This window comes from Cyprinus carpio, chromosome A5 (assembly GCF_018340385.1).
Source record: "Cyprinus carpio isolate SPL01 chromosome A5, ASM1834038v1, whole genome shotgun sequence".
Classification (NCBI taxonomy): Eukaryota; Metazoa; Chordata; class Actinopteri; order Cypriniformes; family Cyprinidae; genus Cyprinus; species Cyprinus carpio.
Window position 1 is genome coordinate 31573710 of NC_056576.1, and position 8228 is coordinate 31581937.

Here is an 8228-nt window from a genome sequence, read left to right on the forward strand (position 1 = left end):
TTTTTATTGTACAATGGCCTGTTATATGTCAAAAGAACAAGGGAAATTTGATTTCTCAGTTCATGACCCCTTTCAATTCAAACTATCTTACAATTCAGTTTCTTTATTAATTCTGTAAAGAAATGTATCCTGGAAGTGCTCAGTTAAAAATAAAATAAAAAAAAAAATCAATAAAAAGGGCACTGTATTAATTTGAAGTAATGTATGTGTCTATTTTATTATTATTATTTTTTTTATAGGAGTTTTACCTGAATTTTGCACTTCATTGCATTGTGGGTTAACGGAAATGTCTGTAAAATTAGGATGTCCTGGCAGAAAATTACCAGTGCATTTTTTTTTCTGTTGTTTTTTTGTTTCTTTCTTTTTTTTCTCTATTTTTTCTATTTTTTCTCTTTTTTCTTATTTTTCTCTATCTCTACAGAAAACAGAAATATGGACATTTGATAAGCCACATTTGTTTTGATGACATAAATGTGAATAAATGGTGACATAATTGTAATTCTGTACAGAATTTGTTCAGTGTCCTTTTACAGTATATTACATGGACACATCTGACTGATTTTTAAATGATGAATTATATTTCTCATGATACGTAATGATAAGTAATTGTGGGAAACATAAAATAACCTGTATTTTCCCTCTGTGCCTCCAAATTTTCAGAAGCTAATGGGTTCCAATTGTGGGCCCAAATCTTTTAACAGAACCACACAAGTTCATAAATAATGCTTATGATTATTCTGTAAATCCTGCCTATATTGTGTGTGTGTAACAAAGTGTAACCTTTTTTTCCACTGAAACTAAACAAAAGCAACAGGAGTTTGCTTTGATAAGTCAAAGATGAGAACAGTACAGGAAGAGAATTCAAAACAAGGCTGTTTTTTTTCTCTTCCATATTTTCATGTACTATTATGAGAAGAGTAAACAGTACATGTATTAGCTTCAGGTGGTTTTGATTTGATTAAGTACACATATATTCATCATTTGTATAAATGCAGGTTTATAAAAGCCAGATCTGTTTGGTACACTGTAAGGAACATTATGTACCCACACGTTAGGCTCAGAAAGGCTTGTCATCACAGGATGAACAGGCATTTCAACTGAGTTTTAGAAACATGTATTTCATGTCTTTCATGGATTATTTCCTTGTATTGCTGCATGTGTGAATTTGGTAAGTCTAATCATGTCACACCTTGATAATTATAAAGCCCAAAATTTATGTTTTATAAAAAAATAGCAATATATCAGTATTTCCCACAATCATTGAACCAGTAGTTTCACCTGATGGCATAATTGTCTAATAGTATGAGTATGAATTTTGAGCATGAAAAGTATTTTGGCCTCACAGTCCTTTATGATGCATAAGTAATGGTCTTTTGAGAATGAATAAGATTAATGTTCTTGGAGTCTGTTCTTGGAGCAATATCTGTGACATTCAAGATTTTTATGTTCAAACCTGGAATAGACCCACTGTTTTTCTGAATAGCTGGTCATTACCGAGACTACAACCAATGTAGAAGAGTAATAGAAAATATGATTTACGTTATTTTTACAATGCCTTGTATAAGTGAAACTTGTAATTTTTATTTAATTTATTTTTAGACCATGGTCAATTTAAATCTGTATAATAGATTTTAGCTTTAGGTTTTTAGCGCAACAAATTAAAATACATTTTATTTTATTTATTTCCTTATTTCTTGTTGTCTGCCAGTTAAAAATAAATAAATAAATAAAAATAAAAAATTAAATAATCAATAACTTGTAGAATGTGTTGTTCCTTATTGAGTTTTTGCACCATTTTATGTCATGAAGAGCAATGCATAAAGATAGGTGTGTTATCCATTAAAACTGTGCATGTTGGTAAAAAACAGCTTTTAAAATTTCAGTTGAGGTCAGTCAAAGGTCAAATGAAGTGCGATTAAAAAAAAAAAAACAAAAAAAAAAAACAAAAAAACAAAAACAAAAATGAAACAGAGGACAGCATAAATCATGGCTTAGAGCAATTCCACAAGGGTTAAGTTTTAGCCTTTAGCTTAAACCTTTTTCTCTCTCTTCTCTAACATGAATATTGCCCAGAGTAGAATTTTATTGCTCAGAAGTTGCTCTTTATAGTAATACCTCAGAAGAACTTGAGACAGGAGTACTTCGTCTCCAAGGTCTCTTTTAGAATTCCTTATGAGAAACATAAAACAAAGGTTGACAAAGTCAGAGAACAGAGCAATGCAATGAATTTGGAAAGTAAAACTGAGCAACTTATCATTATAGGTCTTTAGACCATCATAAGATGAATTTGATGAGAAATGTATCTGTGTAATATCTGCATAGACGATCAGCTGTCCGTCCTCCTGTAGCGCTGTCTTTGGCATCTTACATTGCAGACATTGTAGTTTATTGCTCTGGCTTCATCTTTAGTGCCGATCCCTTCCTGCAGCTGGACTATTGCATGTTCACGCAGGTGAGCAGGAACTCTGGCTATCTTTCAAGGTGTCTTTATTCCTTTATACTCTCTATTGCCCAACACACATACATACCCTTCTTTTTTGCTCAACAAACATACATATATACATACATACTGTACATACATATGTGTGTGTGTGTGTGTGTGTGTGTGTCCTGTTGTACACATCCAGTGTGTATCACTGTAACGTTCATATTTAAATACACAAAATCACTGCGACATTCAGAAATAAAGCTTAAAGGTGTCATATGATGTTGCTAAAAAGAACATTATTTTGTGTATTTTGTGTAAAGTAGTTTATGCGTTTTAAGTTTCAAAAAAACATTATTTTCCACATACTGTACATTATTGTTGCTCCTCTATGTCCCGCCTTTCTGAAACACATCGATTTTAACAACATTAAAGCTCATCGTTCGGAAAAGCGAGGTGTACACTGATTGGCCAGCTATCCAATGCGTTGTGATTGGCCGAATACCTCAAGCGCATGACGGAAATGTTATACCCCTTACCATACTGTGATGATGTGTCCCAGCACGACGAGACAAAACCAATGAAACCCATTACAAACAAGGCATTTGTTGCATCCAGTGGGGACATAATTACGGATTATAATGACTTATACTGTCTTTTTACGCGTTGCATCGCACCACGTAAACATAAAACCATGCCTGCATTTGTGATTGGAGAAATGACAAACAACAAACGCTACCCTACACTGTTCAAAACTCGCTTTTGAATCGTCAGTGGCAAATTCTTTAAATATGAAAACGTACTTACAGGCTGTGAGTCAGAAGCACCAACAACCTTTGTGCACAGCCTGTGCATTGTAGGCTACTCTCCCAGATTCAGGAAACAGTCCTCCATATATATTATATATATACTGGTACATATTATATATATACCACATATATATAATATTTGGGTTGAACTGTTCTGGAACAGTGTTGTAAATACAACTGAACCACTGATTTGTAGTTGTGTCCTATTTTGGAAGACCAAACAAAGAAGTTTGGCTTTCACAACGAAACACAGCATCTCCACGACATGGCGGCAGATGCAACAATACTACAGCGAGAATAAAAGTTACGCCTTCTTTCTTTGCATGAACATTTGGGTGGTGTTATGCAACTCTTCCCATACAGTGACGTAGTGGGGGCATTTTTAAACAAGGCGTTTTAGGAGGGCGTAGACGAGTCTTAACTTTTATAAAGAATATCTCTTTGGGTTTGAGACTTTAGTCTTTGCAACTTTAGAGATCTTATCTATGCATGAACAGCTTGTAACACTCCAAAGAGAAAGGAAAAACCTGAAATTGCATCATATGACCTCTTTAAGAAAAAAATGAAACTTTTTTTGAGCTCCTCTTTTCATTTTTTCCCCTCACAGGATTAGGAGGAGTTTAGGACTTACAGTTATTTAAATCATGGCAGCCATGGCTATACATCAATCAGTGATGCAAATTCTCTTTCTCCCTCCTCAGTTGTCAAAGAAAACTGTTGGGCAGCAGAACAGACACTAGATCCATCAGTCATAGTTCCCTACAGACTGTCACCTCCCAACGAGTCTTTTCAAACACAGCGTCTCACAGTCTGTTGCTCTGAGCCTTTTTAAAAACACTGTGCTTTCCTGGTTTTTTTTTTTTTTTTTTTTTTTTTTTTGCAAATCATTACTGATATTTGGTTTAAAGTATCATGTTTGCACTGCACACTGAAGAGCAATGAGAATAGACAGCGTCATTTAATTGCCAGCTTGAAAGAGGGAAATACTGTTGTAAATAGTGTTGTGTATTCAGGGCTGATCAGTGCTAGGGAGTAACTGGTAAAAGTAATAACTGCACTTTTTGTGACTTCAACAGTGTAGCTTTTCCAATGACATGCATGTATAATGTTCAGTAAAGCAGTGGTTGATGGGGAGAAAGAAAGAAAGAAAGAAAGAAAGAAAGAAAGAAAGAAAGAAAGAAAGAAAGAAAGAAAGAAAGAAAGAAAGAAAGAAAGAAAGAAAGAAAGAAAGAAAGAAATAGAGATGCATAGCAAAAAAGAGGGCTCTTATCCAGTTTTGTTTAAATAAGCGTTGGTGGGTGATGCATTTCACAGGTTCCTCTTATGTCACTGGGTATTATGGGGTAGACTGTGTGAGAATTCTCAGCTTGCTCACAAAACTTGAAGAATCAGTGAATGGGAAGCAAAATGAAAGGAGGCAGTCAAAAGACCCCTCACTGCAGCAGTGGAATAAGCACTAAATGGGTCCGATTAATGGTTTAGGGGGCCCAGTTTGTGCAAAGTGAATTTTTTAAAAGTAGATTAGACATTCACTGAGGGAGTGTAGAGAGACCTTCTGTTTCCTATGCAGCATTCAGTCAAACCTAAAAAGAAAAACAAATGTGCAAAAGATTTGTACTACACTTGAGGACAGAAATAGAACTTGGCTCTCATTTCTCAGAACTACTGAGACACATGCTACCTTGCAACTTATGTCATAAGTTCATCAAGTCTTTATTACAGTTTATTCAACAAAAAGGGATTTTTTTATACCACTTTATCATCCTTTAGGCAGAAATTACAAATTCACAAAATACAAAATCACTGTGTGTGTGCCCTACTTCCCATCTCCAACTTTAAGTGGCAATTGGTGGTCTGTGAGGACCTCTGCTTTGATATCAATGTTTGATTAGCATGATAATAGCCATCACTGCAGAGGTTCCGGGACCCCAGTTTTATGAGATGGCCACACACAGGTTTGGAGCCTCAGCATAACTAATCTACAGCAAGAACAAAAGACTAGCTGACAGTTCCAGTCAAAATAGGTAAGGTTTTGGAACAGTTCACTCACTGTTATCCAAAATCCTGTCAAAAGTACAGTGTATATTCTGTATATATAAGTGTCAAACATGCATACACTGAATGTTATGGTACACCCCTCTGTGGTCATGTTCAGGCATTAATATAACACATTTTGAAACTACACTAACTTGCAAGAGCCAAGAGCAACAGTCTGCGGACAGGATTGATTTACTTTGCTTTCAGCCTGTGAGAAAAAGATAGGTGAACTGGGGGAGGTGTTCTTTAGTTTGAGCATGGGAAGTAACTTGTACACATAATTGTATTAATGAGATACATTTCCTTATGCATCTTATGCAAAAATGTATTCGGTGTGAATGTCTATGCAGGAGGTAAACACGAAGGAGAAAATAGAAAGAAAGAAATATTACAGCTAGCAACATGATGAGGGATTGCTTTTCTAGACATGTCTGAACTTGCTTTGAAGCACTGAGGCACATTTCACTCGAGTCACTAATGTGTTCTCAACCACATTCCTACATGGGGTTCTGGAACATCATGAAAGTCAGTAAATTATGGTAAATTGTTTGTGTAAAAATAACCAGTAAAAAAAAAAAAAAAAAAAAAAAAAAAAAAAAAAGATTATATATATAATAAGTAAAAAAATGCAGGACAGGGTTTTTGAACAAAGCCTATACAAAAGTAAGTGATGCACATATAAAGCAAAAGGTGGTCGACAATGCTAAAAGTAATTTTGCACACATAAAAGTACCATGGTATACTACTTTGGACATGTACAGTACAGCTTAAATGGTATTATTTAAACGTACCTTGGTGGACCATGAAAAGCATAATTATATAGTTATATGATATATAAACATGAGACCTGATAACTGATACAAAGGTACCACCACAGTATTTTTCTGAAGAACATGTTTTGTAGGCACATAAATCATGAAAAAAGTGAGCTGGTAGTACAACAGCTAATAAAGTTAATAAACAGAAAGAATTCAAATCATTATGCTTCAGCCCTGAAGCTCATAGCTGTGGATAGAATGATAGAGGTGTAATTACTTGAAACTGTATATTGCCTGCAGACATAGGTCTGTCTGCTTAGCTCTCAAGTGCAGCCTGGTACAGTGAGTGAATGTTGTTGCTCGAGTTTTGCGAGCTACAGTAACTCCTTGCTATCTAACATTGCGTAATTCATCTCTTTAAAGAGTATAGGTGAAAATGCAAAACAAAGCAACAGCATTTCAGGACAAACTGTTCCACAAGTCATACACAGCCTCTATCAGGAGAATGATGCTTCTGGGCGACCCAGTGTCTGGATTTGCAATGTTGAATTGAGAGCCTGCAGCTGATGGGCTGGAATGCAGTCAACCACAGTTCCATTAGGGAGAAAGCCATATTCTTTTTCTCTGCTTCTGAGGGATATTGTATGTCACAATGAGTTTGGTTAATTTATGATCATGCAATATAATTCAAAAAGAATGTGCATATAATAATCCACTGTGCCGGTACTCACACTAGTTAACATTATTTTGCATGAATTCACCATTCACCACCAGAAAACACTGCAGAAAGGTGGTGTGCATGGGAATGGACCAAGGGGAAACCACAGCGTTTCAAACAGAATAGCAGAGGTATCTAGGTGGGATAACAATTGATTAAAAATATTAATTAAAAAAGTCACCATTTCTGAAGCTGTTGATATAGTAGTAATTTTGTTCACAATTTTGTTCACACAGGTTTCAAATCTGGGGACACTTGCATCAAAGCGTTTACACAGAAAACAGTAGCACATCTTTATCTATTTATTTATGATCAAATTTCTGGAGGATTAAAGATAATTCTAAATTCAGAACTTTCTTTCACATCAGTATTGTCTGTACACCTTGTCTGATCAATCTATTGTTTTACATTCTAATGTCACAGTAACGTTGGCTGCGAATCTTTCACAGTGTTAAAATTATTCTATAGCACAGAATGCTGGGAGCTCTCTCTGTATCTTTTGGATGGTAAGCTACTCACACAGAGGATTTCTGCAAGTTAACCTCCCCCATGATCAGGCCACCCACATTCACAGTCATGTGCCTGGGATTGGCCATTCTAAATGAGTCCAGTGTACTCCATATTGAATCCTGACTGACAGGGAATAATGGAACACAGGAAATGGCCCCTGCTTTGAATATGACCACTTATCTTGGAGCACGATACTGTAGATTTTGTGGATGTTGCACAAAACTTGCTCTCAAAAGACTGAAGGAAATATAATTTATTATACTTTTCAGAGAAAAGCTGACATTTACTAGAAGTTGTCTAAAAGTAGATGTGTGAAATAATTTTTTCTTCATGTAGTTATTTTATAAAGAAATTATTTATATAAAAACAGAAAACAATCATTTATTAGTGGTTACAAATGCAATAACGTATTAATAAAAATTATTAACTTTTTTATTTTGCTTTAAGTTTATTAAGTTTTAAGAAAGAAAGAAAGAAAGAAAGAAAGAAAGAAAGTTTTCTTAGAATCAAAGTTGAAATCAGGTGATAAGATCACATTGCACTATTTTCACAGACACAGCATATTACAGTTTATTGCACTTTAATTCAATTTCATGTCTTTTCCTTGAAATTCATTACTGTGTATTTTATGAGGAAAATGTGACTAAATTAAGATGAATGTGTCCCAGTTATTTTTTTTTTCTTTTTCTTTCTTTTTTTTTTTTTTTTGCAATATCACGGCTTCACAGCGTCCTCCTTAGCACACTGTCCTTAGTCCACAGTGATACACTGAGGACATTTCCTGCTCTATTCTGAGTACGCTAAGTGTTCCAGTACTGAGAAACGGGGGACTGTGAAAGAAATCAGCTTGATTTAATTAGGCAAACGGAACAGGGAGTTAGAGAGAAAATGTTGCATGAGGCTCTTATGCTTACAATCTTTCTTTACGCACCATAGACTGCATGCTGCGAACATGATAACAAAACCGTTGG